The sequence below is a fragment of the Lithobates pipiens genome, unplaced genomic scaffold (genome assembly GCF_037356315.1).
Source record: "Lithobates pipiens isolate NorthernLeopardFrog02 unplaced genomic scaffold, aLitPip1_a1.2 Scaffold_3, whole genome shotgun sequence".
Lineage (NCBI taxonomy): Eukaryota > Metazoa > Chordata > Amphibia > Anura > Ranidae > Lithobates > Lithobates pipiens.
Window position 1 is genome coordinate 284302729 of NW_027507790.1, and position 17056 is coordinate 284319784.

A 17056-nucleotide genomic window follows, 5' to 3' on the forward strand; every position below is an offset into this window, starting at 1 on the left:
TGTAGGGGTTAATGCACTGGCTCTGGTAGTGTAGGGGTTAGTCCACTGGCTCTGGTAGTGTAGGGGTTAGTACACTGGCTCTGGTAGTGTAGGGGTTAGTTCACTGGCTCTGGTAGTGTAGGGGCTCTGGTAGTGTATAGGTTAATGCACTGGCTCTGGTAGTGTAGGGGTTAGTACACTGGCTCTGGTAGTGTAGGGGTTAATGCACTGGCTCTGGTAGTGTAGGGGTTAGTACACTGGCTCTGGTAGTGTAGGGGTTAATGCACTGGCTCTGGTAGTGTAGGGGTTAGTCCACTGGCTCTGGTAGTGTAGGTGTTAATAGACGGGTTCCAGCGATGTGTTCGTACCCTCTGCCTGCTTCCAGTGATTAGGCGCTCTGTGGCAGCGGAGGGGTTAAAGGCTCATTCCTGGAATTTTTGGAATCCAGAACCTGCAGGTCGGACCGTACCAAATGGCAGACAGGTCCGCCGGGGGGAGGGAGGATTGAGCGCAACCTCTCTGTGAATGGTTTGATCTCCCGCCCGGGACTCCCCTCTGTTTGGAGGGGTGGTTGGTAGGCTCCGCTGGAAGCTCCAGTGTGAGCGGAGTGCGGGCTACGATCTGCGGCCGGAGAGGTGAGCGCGATCCCGGGGAGAGAGGAGGCGATCCTGGCCGGGGCTGGGTGAGTGTCTGTGTGTCCCCGGTTCGTGTATGTAGTGCTTGTCATCACACGCCCTACACTGTGGGCTCAATGTGTGTACAGAGTGTCGTGTTTACACCGATCTCCTACATCCCACACTACATATAAATCCTACACATCCCATACACTGTACTCACCTACATCTCCTCCCTCCCCGTCTGCACATATATAATCTATAGACTCCTGTGTGTACATGGATCTCATAGTGTGTGCTGAATATATATATATATATATATATATATATATATATATATATATATATATATACCGGTGTGTACGTGGATCTCTTTCATCATATACAATGTGTGTGCTGAATGTATATACTGCATTTAGTCAGGGTGTACATGGATCGCATACATTGTATACACTGTGTGTGTTTACATGGATCCTATGTGATGTGTGATGAATATAAATGCTCCATATTGGTTGTGTATACATGGATCTCATACACCATATATACACTGTATACTGCCATCCAGGCTGTGTATACGTGGATCTCGTACATCTTATACTGAATGTATACTGCATCCAGAATACGGTGTACTATGGATCTTCTGCACCCTATACAGTGTGAATGCTGAGTGTATACACTCCATATGGTCTGTGTTTACATCAGTGTGTCCTGACTATTCTCTCTCTCTCTGGCCTGTTACTGTGGATATGATACACTGGGGTGTATGAGATTGATAGAGCTTAGGTTGCTGTTAATGTAATACATTGTGTACATATATACCTTATATACAATTTATCAGATTTTAATCATATACAGCACATCAGGGGTTCATAAGGTCTGTATATAATGTATATTGCCTGTGCTACCTGGTAATATAATATTAAACTGTACCTGTATATAAACACTGTATATGGTGTATATAGCTTGTGCTGCCTGGTAATACACTGTATACATATCAGAGCTGTACATGTGTTACATTTTCCTGTATATGAGCTTAGCCTATGGCACTGGTCTTTAAACTACGCCCTGGGGGCCAGATGCGGGCCTTTGTTTTCTTTTATCTGGCCCTTGGGGCATTATGCCCCCCTGACACTGACAATGGAGCACTATTCCTTCCATTGACACCGATTATGGGGCACCATTCCCCTTCCACTGACACCAGTGGCGGGGCACCATTCCCCTTCCACTGACACCAGTGGCGGGGCACCATTCCCCTTCCACTGACACCATTTTCTACTCCCACTGGCCACAGTTCAGCCCCCTGAAGTTTTAAGGACAGTAAACTGGCGCTTTAAAAAAAAAAAAAAAAAAAAGTTTGGAGACCCCTGCTCTATGGTATAGAGTATAGCCTGTGCCTATATAATGTACGTTATGTACTGAGGATATATACAACTAGATGTACATTGTGACAGAAAATGTGGCAAATGGAAGTCGTTTTTAGTACATAATGTCTGTACATTTTTTTATTTTTTTTTTTCTTTTTCTTCTATTCACATACCTCGGATATATTGATACATTGCACACATCATGCCTGTGCTGGGTGTATTTACAGGCTTGTATACATATTTTTATTATTATTATTTTTTTGTGTGGATGTGAAATATGTGGACTGGCGGATATACACTCCTTCATTGACTCATATGTGATGAAGTGGATATGATCTGTGTTCTAGGGGATTATCAGAGTCCTGTATGTCCAGTGCTCCAGTAATATTGATAAATGTTTCAGTATCATCCAATGTGTACAGATAACTAGCTGGTGTGTACACCAGGGTATGGACACATTACATTTACATTTCTTTTCATGTAAAGAATAATGGAATTTAGTGCCAGCTGATTACACCACCTAAGGCGGCACACTCACCTTCTATAATATTGTTTCAATGATGCCATGTTGAAATTCTGCATGACTCCTGGTTTTCTCACTACCTGTATGACCTGAACCCTGATGATATTGGGTGGCAGCACATATCTTCAAGGCTGATGCAAGGTTGATGATTTGCTGTGTTCTCTATGGGATCCTTTGTTACCCAGTACCCATTCACCCCAGTCTGATGTCTTAGATTTATGTCCAAGCTGGCGTGATAAAGTAATTCCTTCCATTGAGAGAGTATACATTTTCAACAGACCTTTCAACCACTTCTGGCTAATTTTAAGGACTTGCTCCTCAACTGCCACACCTCTGTAAAGCGATCCACATTCACATCGCTGTTCGGATGTGTTTGACAGGCAGCACGGAGGCAGTGTGATGCTTCCTCACCACATATTTTAATCCAGTAATTGTTGCACCAACATTATGCAACCGTGTACATTGCATGTGGTTGTGGGCATCTGCCGCGGTTCCCTAATGACTTGAAGGAGTCACGTCCAGCAGGCTTACTGCCCCATGAATGTAGTTTTTTTGCCCTGTGCGTGAAGTAAAGCATTGCAACAATGGCATGTAAACACCCCCCCCCCCCGTGTCTGCTACCTTTGCTGCTTAAGGTGGGGTGGTTGGGGTGCACTAAAAACGCATCTCAACAACGCATTTGCAACACCCCACCAAGTTGTGACCACCAGAAATACCAACTTGGAAGGACAAGGAGCGCGGGCTAGGCAGCTGCTTTTACCTTGAAATTACAGATAATTATGGCCACACTTGCTGTAAATGTTAGCAATTAATGTAGAAAACCCTTTTTTGGGGTAGAGTAAGGGAGTGTTATAATCCACCCCCCCCCCCCCATTCTGGGGATTTTCTTTCACTTCCTGTCCCATAGCTAAATCACAGGAAGTGAGAGGAAATCCCTCTAAGGTGATAGAATCCTGGTTGTCCCAACCAGTCCAGGGATTTGAAGGAAGAAAGATTTCCCCAGGTAAGTCTACCATGTATGTTGGGTCATTTTAATAATTATTGCTTCAGTATTACTTTAAGGCTGCTTTTACACTGAAAGTGCCGGCCGTTATCGGCAAAGCGCTGCTTGTTTTAGTGGCAATTTACCGCTGCTTTTGGGCCACTAGCAGGGTGCTTTTAACCCCACAAAATGGTTAAAATCTCCCGTTTTGTGGTGCTTCGGAAGTGCCGCCCATTCATTGCAATGGGCAGGGTAGTTTTGGGAGCGCTGTTTACAATGCTCCAAAACCGCCCCGGTGCTGCTTGCAGGACTTTTCCAAACGTCCCACAAGTGCACCGCCCAGGCGTGAAAGCGCCCATTGTAATGAATGGGGCGCAGTATTCAGGCGCTTTAGAGGAGCTATGTCTATTGCTAAAATGCCTGAAAACTGCCTCAGTGTGAAAGGGGTCCTCGGGACCTATTTATATGTACAGTTTAATCCACATTGCACCTGCATTTTATGCATTAAATTAATCAAATGCAGAGTTCTGTCTGTATATAGCTGCAGAGAGTACTCTGTGATTGGAGGGAAGGCTGGTCACATGACACTTTGACAGGTCATGTGACCAGGATCTACTTCTCCCAGCTTCCACATTGCGCACCTCTGTGCTTTATCAATTTGTCTCCCTGTAAAGGAAAAGCATAATGGGCTACTATGCATCACCTAGTAGCCCATTATGTGTCACTTACCTGACACAGGAGCCAGCGAAGTCACCGCTGTCCCCTGTAGCACCAATCATCCATCTTCTTTGGATTATCGCTGCTCTGGCGCTGTGAGCGGCCGGAGCAGCGCATGTGAGCCGCCACTAACGGCATATCGGTGTTAGCGGCATGCTCAGTGTGCCTGCGCGCCGCTGTCTATGGTGCATGCGCCATAGGTCCCTGTCTTTCTGCAAATATCTCCTAAACCGTGCATGTTTAGGAGATATTTCATGGACCTACAGGTAAGCCTTAATCTAGGCTTACCTGTAGGTCAAAGTGGTCTGTAAGGGTTTACAACCACTTTAATATTTTACAGAAATTTGAATAAGCGCCAACAGTTGGTGTAGAGGCTGTGGGGGAGGGGGGGGGGGTGACAGCTCGGAAACACCGGAGGTAAGTACAGTAGGATGCAAGGGGGTGGGGATGGTGTCTGGTGTTTTACCTTATTTATACAATTTTTGTAGCAGAAATTTCAATTTGTTTGAAATGTTTCATCTTGGGAACATTTTGTTTGTTTGATTTTCTATTCTTAGTAGGGTATTGACATTTTTGACCACAAAGACGAGAGAATTTTCTTGAAGAAATGAATTTCTAACATTGTGTGCAGTTTTCATTCAGTCCAAAATTGAATGTTAGGCCGGCTTTACAAACCTGTGGTTGCAGGAAAGAAATTTGCACGATTCCCCCATCAACACACACAGTGCTGACAGGTGAATCCCTCCTGCCGAGCAATTGTCTGCTCCCGGCGGGGAAAAGACAGTGATTATTGCTAGCGATAATCGCAAGAGAACCCAGCAGCCCGGTTGTCCCTGAGTTGATCGATCGTTCAGCCTGCCCATTAAACATTGGAATCTTGTCTGACTCCTGCTGAACCGACTGATATTCAAACTGTATCTGGCCGGCCTTTAGAAACAAACAAAACTTTGTACTTTCAAATGACATTAGTCAAATCATCGGATGTACTGAGAATTTTTGTACAAATATTTGCTTAAAAATTTAGTAGTGTCAAATCCTATATCCGGTCTATAGTGGGGGGGGGGGGGGGGGGGGTAGGGCAAGTGATGCAAAAGGTGACCACAGTGAAGGATGAGCTGAATGGATTTTATAATTGTAGGCCACTTTTTGTCCAGTTGTATCAGTGTCCCCCCTGTTACTCTGGATTCTCTGAGTCAGGCAGAATAACCAACCTGGAATGGTACTGTAATGCGATGTTTGTACAGTCATGTCTAAACTGTCACTACTTGGGAGTAACACTACCGCTATTCTCCTTTCAGGGCCCGGCCGCCCACTTGTCTGCGTGAAACGTGTCAATTACTTCACTTCACACAGAATGTTTACGCTTGTTTGGCGGCGGTGGGATGAGGCAGATGAGGCGGCATATGAGGCGTTTCACTGCGGGATCTGCCACAAATGCTTTCCCATATGTTCAGAGTCTGACACGCTTTCTAGTCCCTGTGAGGACTGCAGGTTAGCCTTGCTGACTGGTAGTACTGTAGAGCATGGCCTGTGTGAACGTCCGGGGAGGGGGGGAAGGGGGTCAGTTTTAACCCTTTTTCTTCACTCTTTGTTTATTTATAATTTTTTCCAATCGCATATTAAATACTGTCTGCCATTAAAGCATTATCTCCTGTATCTGTCCTTTGTATGTGATGCCAAATGATGAAAAAAAAAATATTGTACGCTAAGGCATCATGCACATGGACATAAGAAATGGCATGTACTGCATATTAAAAAAAACAAAAAAAAAACGCAGTTCTGTTTTAGCACACTTCAGGCATTTTTAAAAAGCTATTTTAAAAGCGGGAATAAAAGAACATTCCCAAAGGCAGCATTTGTAGAGTAGTTAATGAGCATCATTTACGTGCGTATGAGCATAAACGCGGTACATGCGCATATATTTATTCCAATAACCATAATAATGTATTATTCTGGCCAGTTGAGTGAGTTTACACGCAACACGATACACATGTAAACACGTAATTATACACCAAAACAAGCCTTTTATATAGTTAAAGGAGAAGTCCAGCCTGAGCTTTTTAGGCTGAAGTCCGCTCTCTGCTGATGTCACTGACATCAGTTGAAGCGCGTCATCCCGACTTCACGACAGCTGCCTTGATTGATGGCAGTCTTAGTGAGCCATGAGCTGCCCCCCACCCCTCCACAACTCCGTGTTCCAATGAGCGTGGAGGATCAGAGCAGGAGAGATGCTGACTGACAGGCAGCAACTCTCCGCTCAGGGAGGAGTGAGAACCGAGCTGTCAGTGGTGTTCGGTGGCTTGGTTCTCAGCGCAGAGACGCGGGGGGACAGCTGCAGCATCAGTCTGATGCTCCATCCACCGAAGAAAGTATAAATAATAAAAAAAAAGACGAAAACCCATACTTCTCTTTTTAAAAGGATAGTTCACCTTTGCACAAAAACTGCCAATGCAGGTAAGGGATGTTTGTAGATTAAAACAAACTGTGCAGCTCTGACTAAAGATTAATAATACCCTTGTCATAGGTGTAGGCCATTTACATACCGTATGATGCCTGACTGGAATACTGCCAGGACATTGCTAATTACTTCCAGGATGTTGCTAATGGAGGCCTAGTCATCACTGCTCACCTCCACCATTACAGGAGTGAGCTCTCTGTCTGATTCAAACCCACATACATACATACTCAGAGCAGTAGCTCTGAGCTCAGCATTTGAGAGTTCACTCCTATGATGGTGGAGGTGAGCAGTGATGACTAGGCCTCACTTAGAAACATCATAGGAGTACTTAGCAATGTCCTGGGAGTATTCAAGTCGGGCTTCATAAGATATGTGGCTTACACTTATAGCAAGGGCTTTATTCAAATTTAGTCAGAGCCATGTCAGAAGCCCCTTATCTGCATAGGCAGTTTTGTGGTGAAGGTGAACTATCCATTTAAAGTAATGTGAAAGGTTCCCTTTCTTTTATAATATACTTACCTGCTCTGTGCAATAATATGTTTGTGCAATATGTTTGCACAGAGCAGCCCCAATCCTCCTCTTCTGGCATCCCCGCTGGAACTCCTGGCTCCTCCTCTTTGGCAGTGCCCCCATGGGAAACCAGTCGTGCGGGCTCACTCCTGAGCCAGGGCAGCTCAGCCCCTGGTCACTGAATTTGATTGCCAATTGCTCCTGCTGTGATCGATATCTGTGCAGTGGAGCAGGAGAAAACCAGGAGAGTCGCTGATCTCATGCACATCGCTGATAGGACTTGGATAAGTATAAAGTGGGTGAGGAGGAACACATGGAGCACAGAAGGTATTTTTCCTTTTTAAAGTGGTTGTAAGCCTCAGGTGATGAATAAAAAAAAAAAAAAAAAAAAAAAAAAAAAAAAAATTCCCTGCAAGGCAGTGTCATGATGTGCGATTAGGCATCACCTACTAGCAGATTCTGATGGACTTACATGAAAACAAAGACCCCCAGCACTGCGATGTCACTGCAGAGACGGCAGACATCTTTCCCAGGTCTTCCTTCTGGGTTCGCAGTCTCGTGGGGACATGAGTGGCCGGGGGCGTGATGAAGCCACTCTTGCGCATGCGCCACCATTTCTGGCACCGACTTGCAGTGCCAGACCTTCAGAGCACATGCATCGGGATGTCATCAAATGCATGCACTCTGAATAGTTTAGGAGATATTTGCACTACCTACAAGTAAGCCTTATTATAGGCTTGCCTGTAGGCACAAGTCGTAGTACAGAGTTTCCTACCACTTTAATGCAAAGAATGCATTAACCACTTGACAACTGGGCACTTAAACACCCTTCCTAACCAGACCAATTTTCAGCTTTCGGTGCTCTCACACCTTGAATGACAATTACTCAGTCATGCAACACTGTACCCATATGAAATGGGTTTTTTTTTTTTTCACACAAATTGAGCTTTCTTTTGGTGGTATTTAATCACCGCTGGGTTTTTTTTTTTTGCGCTAACTCAAAAAAGACTGAAAATTCTTTCTTTCTGTTAAAATTTATTGGCAGAGTATTGCACAGAGTACTGTCACTGAGCAGCGCTGTGGGCACACTACACATCCAGCCCACAGCGCCTCTGCCATCTCTCCCCCTCGCCCCCCCTCTCCTCTCTCACTGTACCGATCAGTACACAGAGGGGAGGGAGGAACCGGCGTCGTGACATGACACCGGTTTGTTTACAAGTGATTGCTCCGTCATTTGACAGAGCGATCACGTGATAAGCAGCCGTTTACCACGATCCGTGATGTGCCGGGTCTTCCGGGCCCATCGGTCATGGATGTTTGCGGGAGTGCACGGGGGGGGGGGGGGGGTGGGCGTTTAAGAGCAAGATTCTGGGCGGACGTCCTTGGACGCCCACCCAGAAAAACACGACTGCGCTGTAGCCGTCTTTCGGCTATGGCCCGGCCGGCACGAGGTTAAGGTAAAAAAAAAAAAAAAACCCCTAAGGCCCTGCAAGCACTTTAATTGTTTCTGCCATCTCCTGGCGGGAAAGATCCAGCATAGATGGTAGTATCTTAGGAGGTCAAATTGTATCCCGCCTTCACTGTTGTAACCATTATCTCTGCAGTCTTCCAGCAGACTATGGGGGTTATTTACAAAAAGGCAAATCTACTTTCCATTACAAGTGAAAAGTGCACTTGAAATTGCCTTGTATGCATCTCTAACCAGCCGGTGCCCACTCAAGTCTATGAGGGCGCAGGGGCTGCACGGACACAGCCACTCAAGCACACCTGTCACACCTGCCAGCTTGGGACGCACAAACGGCTCATTCATGGTGTGCAGGAATCGTCAATCGTGTGTACAAGGCTTAAAGAGTAATTTCATGATTGAAAGTTCTGCTTTGTTTGAAATAAATCACTTTCTACTAAAGACTTCTTTATGGAATTCATAGAATTCTGCCTTAAAGCTTACACACACACACACACACACACACACACACACACACTCACACACTCACTTTTGTAATTTATTAAACATTTAGTTTTCAGTCTCTTTTTTTTTTTTTTTTTTGTCACCTGGTATTTTTATTATTGTTATTATTTTTATTATTCAGGATTTATATAGCACCAACTGTTTGCGCAGCACTTTACAAGAGGGCAGACCGTACACTTACAATACAAATCAATGCAGGAGGGATCAGAAGGCCCTGCTCGTTGGAGCTTACAATCTAGAAGTATTTCTGCTAATATACTTCCTGACCCCTCCTTGTCTACACTTTTTCTCCATCATATCTACAGGAGCCATGGTTGTCACACAGGCTGGATTTCAACCATGCCTACCTTTTTGTCTCTATTATGTGGTGGATTGATGGGGACTAGTAGTTTACATAAGAAAGATAAGGTTCTTTGTACTCAAGTTCACAGGAAGCGACTAAAGCACACACTGCATTGTTGCCAAGATCAAAAGGTAGTTTCTGTACCTGCTAGCCTGAAAAGTAAAAACAAATGCAGCCACCACCTCCAAGGACTAGAAGGCTGCAATGTTTTTTCTTTTTTGTGTCTGAATGGCCCATCCTGCAACCACAGGCGCTGAAGAGGTGACATCATCGCCTCACCTCAAGGGCCGCCACGTGTAAACTTGGCCTAAGAACTCCTGTAAGTTTTTGGCCATCCATATCCCTTTTGTGGGGCTTTCTATTTGCATGACCTCCTAGAGACACAACAGGAAGTGAGAGTAAATCTACTGCCTCTGTGTGGCTTACACCATAGAGAAACATTTGTCCTCAGCTAGCGATCACTTGCTCCACTTTGCGATTAATCGCAGACAGTTTTAGAAGCTTGATTGCACTGTCTTTGCTGTAAGGCATTTTTGTCCCATAAGAATTATTTTCCTAGAATGATCCCATATTTACTATTTCCTCTACATGACTAATACTGCCTTGTATTAATCCCTTCTCGTTTTTAGATATGACCGTATGGGCAGCTCTCAAATACCCTGTCCTAGCTCTTATAATACATTCCACCTATAAATATATTCTCCTTTTTGTCTTCTCCCGAATGATGGGGCTATTTAAACTGGTGGGTAGATCAAAGTGAATGAATTAGTTTTTCACTGCAATTGAACTGATTGATCCAATCTTTGTAGGTGAATCGCACGTCATAGATCCTCCTGACAGGTGTCAGATAGGCTAGATATGTAAAATAAGGCAATTGCTGTTGGGATTTGTTAATCTGGCCCCTTTCACACGTGCCGACCGTTTGTGTCATCAGTTTTTCATCCCTTTTTTTTTTTTTTTTATTTGTTTTCATCCACCAAAAACAGACCATTTGTCCGTGGGGTTTTTTTTTTTTTTTTTTTTTACAGAAGAAAAATAGGTCTTGATCTGTTCTAAAAAATTAATGTTGACAAAAGCGGATGTAAACAGATCATCCGTTTACATCTGTTTTTCCATAGAGCCGCATTGATGTCCTTTTTTTTTTTTTTTTTTTTTTTTTTTTTTTTCTGCATGTGTGACAGGGCCCCTCACATGTACATACCAAAGTGCCTGAATTCCCATAAAGCACAAGACCCCATGGGGTTCATTTACTAAAACTCTAGAGTGCAAAAATCTGCTGCAGCTGTGCATGGTAGCCAATCGGCTTCCATCTTCAGCTTGTTCAATTGAAGGATTACTAAACCCAGGACCCTGCATTCACTATATCTGGTCTCCCAATTAAAGCTACACTAACCCTAAGTAAAGCTTTACTGCAGTCTTAAAGTGGGAGTAAACCCACTGAAGTGTTTTTTTTCTTTGACCTGAAAAGGCATAATGAGCTAGTATGCACTGCGTACTAGCTCATTATGAAATGCTTTCCTTAGAACGAGGCCTCGACATCTGGCCCGGTCCACGCCGAGGGAGCTGACATGTTCCCTTGGCTTGTCTTCCGGGTATCGCAGCTCCGGCGCTGTGAGTGGCCGGAGCCGCAATATCGTCACTTCTTTCTTTCCGGCATCTGCCGGACTTTCAGCCGAGAATCCCCTGTGTGCATGCGCCGCTGCAGTCGGCGCATTGTGAGGGGAATATCTCCTAAACCGTACAGGTTTAGGAGAGATTTTTTGTTTTATTTTTATTGGTCTCAAAAATATAAACTGCTAAATAGCTTTTCTCATCAGCAGTATATAACGCAGATTTTATGCATTAAGGTGAAAAACCTTTTGTACTGCAGCCATTGGCTCCCCCTGCTGTCATTCAAATCCAGTGATCTGGGGGGTGGGGCAGAGTCCTGCTGTCTGTGTCAATGGATGCAGTAGCAGGACTCGGGAGTGGACCCGCATGAGTGCCCCCATGAAAAGCGGCTTTAGGATGCCATGCATTTTGACATTTCATATAAAATGTATTATTAATGAAGTTCTGTGCTCACAGCATACGCTTTAATTTTAGAACATCAGCATTGTAAAAACAATACATACAATCAATGCCGGCCCATCCATTATGGGCGCCGACCCCTAATTCACGTGTCCGGCCCCTAATCTACATGCAGGGCATCGGACGCATGGATTTCAGTTTTATTTTTATGAAGCACCTGATTAGAGCCTGAGGCTCTAATTGGCTTCAAAAAAGGGTGGGCTCGGGGCGCAGAGCACTGCGCACTCAGCCCACTCAGTTGTGTGACAATAGCAAATGAATATTCGCTGTTGTCTTCCTGATTCTCCTCCCGGCCAATCAGGAGGCGGATCTTAAGATCTGGTTGGCCGAGAGAGGAAGCAATCGTGTATATGGCCACTGACGGAAGCTGCCGAGAAAGAAGCCGCTGTGAAGCCAGAGACGCAGGGTGAAGCCACCGAGGAGGAAGCTGTCGCCATGGAGGAGGAGATGCAGGAAGGAGTCAAAGCTGCTAGATGGGGTAAGTGCGGGGTTGGGGGATGGACGATTGACGGGGGGAGGCTACGGCGACTGCATACAATGGCTGTTTTTGACAATACTTTATAAGCTTACTTAAACCTCCTTTAATTTTATGACTGCTGCCTGTCTGCTTGCCATCTCTTTTCAGCTTCTCCTTTGCTGTCTACTGTCCATTTCCAAGGACTACATATCCCATGGTACATTGCTGCGCAAGCAGTGATTCTTGTACTGACTCCGCCTCCTGAAACTCCACCCAGCTCCTCTGTACTTCAGAAGGCAGGCTCTGTGAAAGGTGACACAGCAGTGCCTACTCGCAGGGTATAGTAAATATGTCACAGAATTCAAGGTAGTAAACCTATGGGGAACTTCCGCGGAAGTTAAAAAATGTCAAGGTTATTCAGATTAATAGACGTAGGCTAGAAATTATTGAAATACAATATGCAAATAAATGTTTTATTTTTAATTGTGTCCATCGACTTGGCGCACACACGAGGAAACCTTTTCAGTGACCTGTATATATGAAATTTATTGTGTTTTTTTTTAAAGGTTTGCCTGAAGCTCTTAATTGCAACTTTGTTTAGTTTTCCTCCCATGTGCTTTGGAATTTGCTGACATTTTATGGGCAGGAAATAACAATAATACAATCTTGTTATCCTATAATGAGATTTTATAAACTGCTGCGGTGACTGGAGAAAATGCAGGTTGTGACAAATGGGGAAACCCTAATTAAAGCTACACTGCAGTCTTACAGTGGGAGTAAACCCGCTGAAGTGTTTTTTCTTTTTTTTGACCTGCAAAGGAAAAGGCATAATGAGCTAGTATGCACTGCATACTAGCTCATTATGAAATGTTTACCTTAGAAGGAGGCCTTGACATCTGGCCCGATCCACACGGAGGGAGCTGACATGTTTCCCTCGGCGTGTCTTCCGGGTATCGCAGCTCCGGCACTGTGAGTGGCCGGAGCCGCGATATCATCACTTCTTTCTTTCTGGCAGGGTCTGGCGTCTGCTGGACTTTCAGCCGAGAATCCCCTGTGCGCATGCGCCGCTGCAGTCAGCGGCGCATTGCGAGGGGAATATCTCAAACCGTACAGGTTTACCTGTAGGTAAAAGTTAAAAAAGTGACTTTACTACCGCTTTAAAGTCTTACTAAACCCAGGACCCTGCATTCACTATATCTGGTCTCCCACAGTACGCAGAACATGGAAATGCATTATTTTAATAAATATAAACTGCTAAATATCTTTTCTAATTGCAGTATATAGCAGTCTTGTGACTTCTATTAGTGTCTGGTTAAAGCTTGTAGAATGAGTTTTCATACTGCACAGAGCTGGCCAGTCAGGATGCAGAACCCCTGACCCTCTGTCTAGACAGTGCTGATTGGCCCTGTACTGATCACATGCACTCTCTTAAAGAAAGAGGAGGATTTGTGCATACAAGATCAAACAGCCTTTTTACACAATGCAGAGGATTAACCCCTTGGGTTTCATGGTGAGTTTAACCAGCATGCTTTACTGCATATACAGGCTGATTTTACTGTTGTGGGTTTAGTACAACTTTAAATGAAAATAAAGTCATGAGACACATACAGGGAGCAGAGCCGACTTCTCTTGTTCTAGACATTGCTGTAGTGTACTAGCCTACCCCACTTCCCTTTGTCATCAGCTTGGTCCGGGAACACCTGTTTCTGAGGTAGGAGAGATGTTCCCAAACACGCCCACTGCCGGCCCTTTTGCCGCTGTCTGATTTTATTTTTTTTCAGTACTGTTTTTTTGTTTTCTCTGCCAGCAGTCCGATTCAAACTTGCCTTTGGAAATCTGAATATAAAAAGTTGGAAGTTGTGCAGTGCAGACCCAACCAGTGCACACATGCGACGCTCTCGGGAACGTGACCTCGGTGAATTAGAAAACTCTGGGTAGAGCAAGTTTATAAATATGGAAGCACTTGATAAGCTCCAGGGCTGTGATCCCGATATTCACTGCACTGCATGTTGTATTGCATGGTGGGCATCTCATCCCCCCATATACCATTGACCTGCTACAGATAAAAAAAAGGCCTGTCTTTATCTGCATACTATTCCCGGTCAGTGAATTAGGCTGATCCCTTTGCTTCAGTACTTCCCGTCAGCCGAGTAAATGGCATTTTTAAAATAAGATCAGCCAATCTTATGACTGGATTTTTTTTTTTCTCCTACAAAGCAGCACTGTTACCTCTGCATGATCCATATTTGAATACAGTTGGGCAAGATTGTCACCTTTGTGCTGTTAGTCATTGTGTACTGTTCTCCCAGTCTCCATGCACAAACAATTCTCTTCTTCCTGTCTAAAATTGACGTATGACTTCATCCCTCACCCCACTTCCAGAACTCATTCTGCTTCTCTAGTGTTTCACGTGGTTTCTAATGACCTAATCTCTTAAAGTTAATCTACAACCTCAAGTTTGGCAACTTATCCAACTGTGCCGTGTGGAGCCTGCCTCCGATTCCAGGCTGTCCGGCTTTCTGGGGATCTCTCAGAATCGTGGGGGTATGAGAATCCCGGAGACAGTTCTCTGTGCAGAGAGATGTGATCTGGCTGACCGTCCTTCCTTTTCAAGTAATTACTTGCTTCAGGAAAAAGTTTTTCTTCAGCTTAAGGCCCCTTTCACACCGCACTATTTTTTAGCGGCGCTTTACCATCGATCTAGCGTCCGAAAAGGTTAAAATTGCCCGCATAGCGCAGCTGCAGCTGTGCTTTGCCGGCAGTATAGCCGCGCTGCCCCATTGATTTCAGTGGGTAGGAGCGCTCCAAAGATGCTGCTAGCTGGACTTTTTTTTACCATCCTGCCAGCGCACCGCTGCAGTGTGAAAGCCCTCCGGCTTTAACACTGGAGTGAAAGGAGTTGCTTTTTTCAGGTGCTATTTTTCGTGATGTAGCGCCTGAAAAACACCTCAGTGTGAAAGGGGCCTTAGAGTAGAATACAAAAATTTTACCAGGTTTATTATTTCTTCTGTCTAGAATCATTGACACCAGTACAAGGCTTTAAAACAAGCCCTTGCTAACCACCGTAGCTGCAGGCACTATGGAGCAACCCATCATTAAACATTTACAGCAAAAACTCTAAAGTCACCTAAGTTTAATTTCTCAGCGGCTCAGCTCACTCTCCTTGTTATGTGTTTGCATTCAAGGTTAGAAGGCTGCTAGCTCTGCTGGTAGAGGGGAAACAGGTAGCCGAGTTGCAGAATCGCTGGTGGGCGGGGGAGCCGAGTTGCAGAATCGCTGGTGGGAAGGACTTGGATGATGTCCATGTGTCGCCTGTGAAATTTGAGGATGAACTGGTCCACGGTGCATGTATCTACAGAGAGGTCAGTAAGGGTTTGTTTTAAAGCTCATTTACTTGATTTTCAATAGCTTGTCCACAGATTCACTTTAAAGTAGAATTAAACCTTTGTAAAAAAATAAATAAAAATAGCCCACCAGGAGCTTTTAGCCATAATTTGCTAAAGACATGCTGGGAGGTTATTTGGCTCCTGTCTCAATTGTCATAGTATATGTATGTATGTATGTATGAATGTGAGTTGGGTACCTTTTTTAGATTGTAAGATCCTTAAGGGCACGGCTGATGTGAATGTATAATATGCCTGCTATAAAACCTCACATATGTCCATTACTTTGATTGAGATTGGTATGTAACTGTTATACCTGATTGTTATATACCAGAACCAGCTACCTTTAATTTAATTTTTCTGTTTTCTATTTGTATGGAAATTTCAATAAAAATTCTTTAATGATAAAAAAAACCTTAACATATCTTTTCATCTTCATCAGTCTTATTACATGAGTTCTGTCTTGAGATTGCTTAGCAGCACAGCAGCTGAAGTTTGTGATCATGGTGGGATTGGTTTGTAAGCTGGTTTTCAGGAGGGGGATGTACTCCAATGTGACCTTGTTTCCTGAGCGTTAGTGAAAGATTTAAGCCTAATACACACGGACTGAATATCGGCTGGTTTGAAAGAAATGGGCTGACATTCGGCCCGTGTATGGTAGCCAATCCGACGTTCGAAAGTTCATAACCAATTACAAAAATTGTGCTGTTTTGGGGTATTCTTGTGGGGAAAGCCGTCACCCTGTCAACACAATAGAACAACAGGGGAGATCGCTGTACCAACATTGGGTTGTTAGTACAGCGGCTCTGACCTGAGGTGTCGGCTTTTTTTCGTTCAACCTGCTGGATTGAAAAAAAAAAAACCTAGTGGTGTATACTAGGCCTAAAGCAGAGCTGCACATGCCCTTTGTGACCTTACTGACCTGTACCAATGCTAGGAATCTGGGTACCATGCTGATGCCAGGGCTTCTATGACTCCCTGACCCAGAATCTATTATTATTATTATTATTATTATTATTATTATTATTCATTGACTCAGAAGTCTGACAAACCTAGGCTAACATTTTCAGAAAAGTCCAGCAGTGACGGTCAATATATTTAGACTGCAGAGACCTACAAGAAGGCCATCCTCGTTTAATTCTCCATCTGAAAATGCCTTGCTATCAGGTTGATCCTGCGGTTTGAATGCTTTCTGAGTTGCTGACCTAGTATATTATGCAGATCAGGAAGTCTGACGTCACGGATTTTTATACATTAGGAAGGGAGAAGAGAGGTGGAGATGCAGCAGAAACCTGTCTAACTGCTAGAAAAGGCAGATGCCATGGCGCCCTGGTTTTGAATCATGTGACCTGATGTAACGATGTCTTCAATGGTCATCTGACCGTGAAATGGGAATGCTTGTTCTCTAAAGTTGGCCATACACATTTCAGTCTGTATCTCCCCAATCTTTTTCATCTATCAACAACTATGGCGTGCACATGCCCGAATGAATAGACTGTTTTAGGTAGGTCCTAATACTACATGGTTACTACTAAGGCTGGGTTCACATGTGTGGCCACAGATTCCTGCCTGGGCTCTGGTGCGTGTCTGTTCATCGGGTTAAGGTGTGATTCGGGTCCGAATTTTTTGCCTGATTTTGCACTCAAACCGGATCCAAACTCACACGGGGGACCCTTTTGCAATCGGC

At 44.4% G+C, this 17056-nt stretch overlaps 1 protein-coding gene across 1 annotated transcript in view; it reads left to right on the forward strand.

Annotated features, from left to right (window-relative positions):
- The first annotated feature begins 508 nt into the window (after positions 1 to 508).
- Positions 509 to 17056, forward strand: part of CCDC120 (coiled-coil domain containing 120) — a 65254-nt gene continuing 48706 nt past the window's right edge. The window contains exon 1 of the mRNA XM_077463248.1: positions 509 to 661. The gene's annotated coding sequence lies outside the window, so the exon portion shown is untranslated. The remainder of the gene's footprint in view (positions 662 to 17056) is intronic.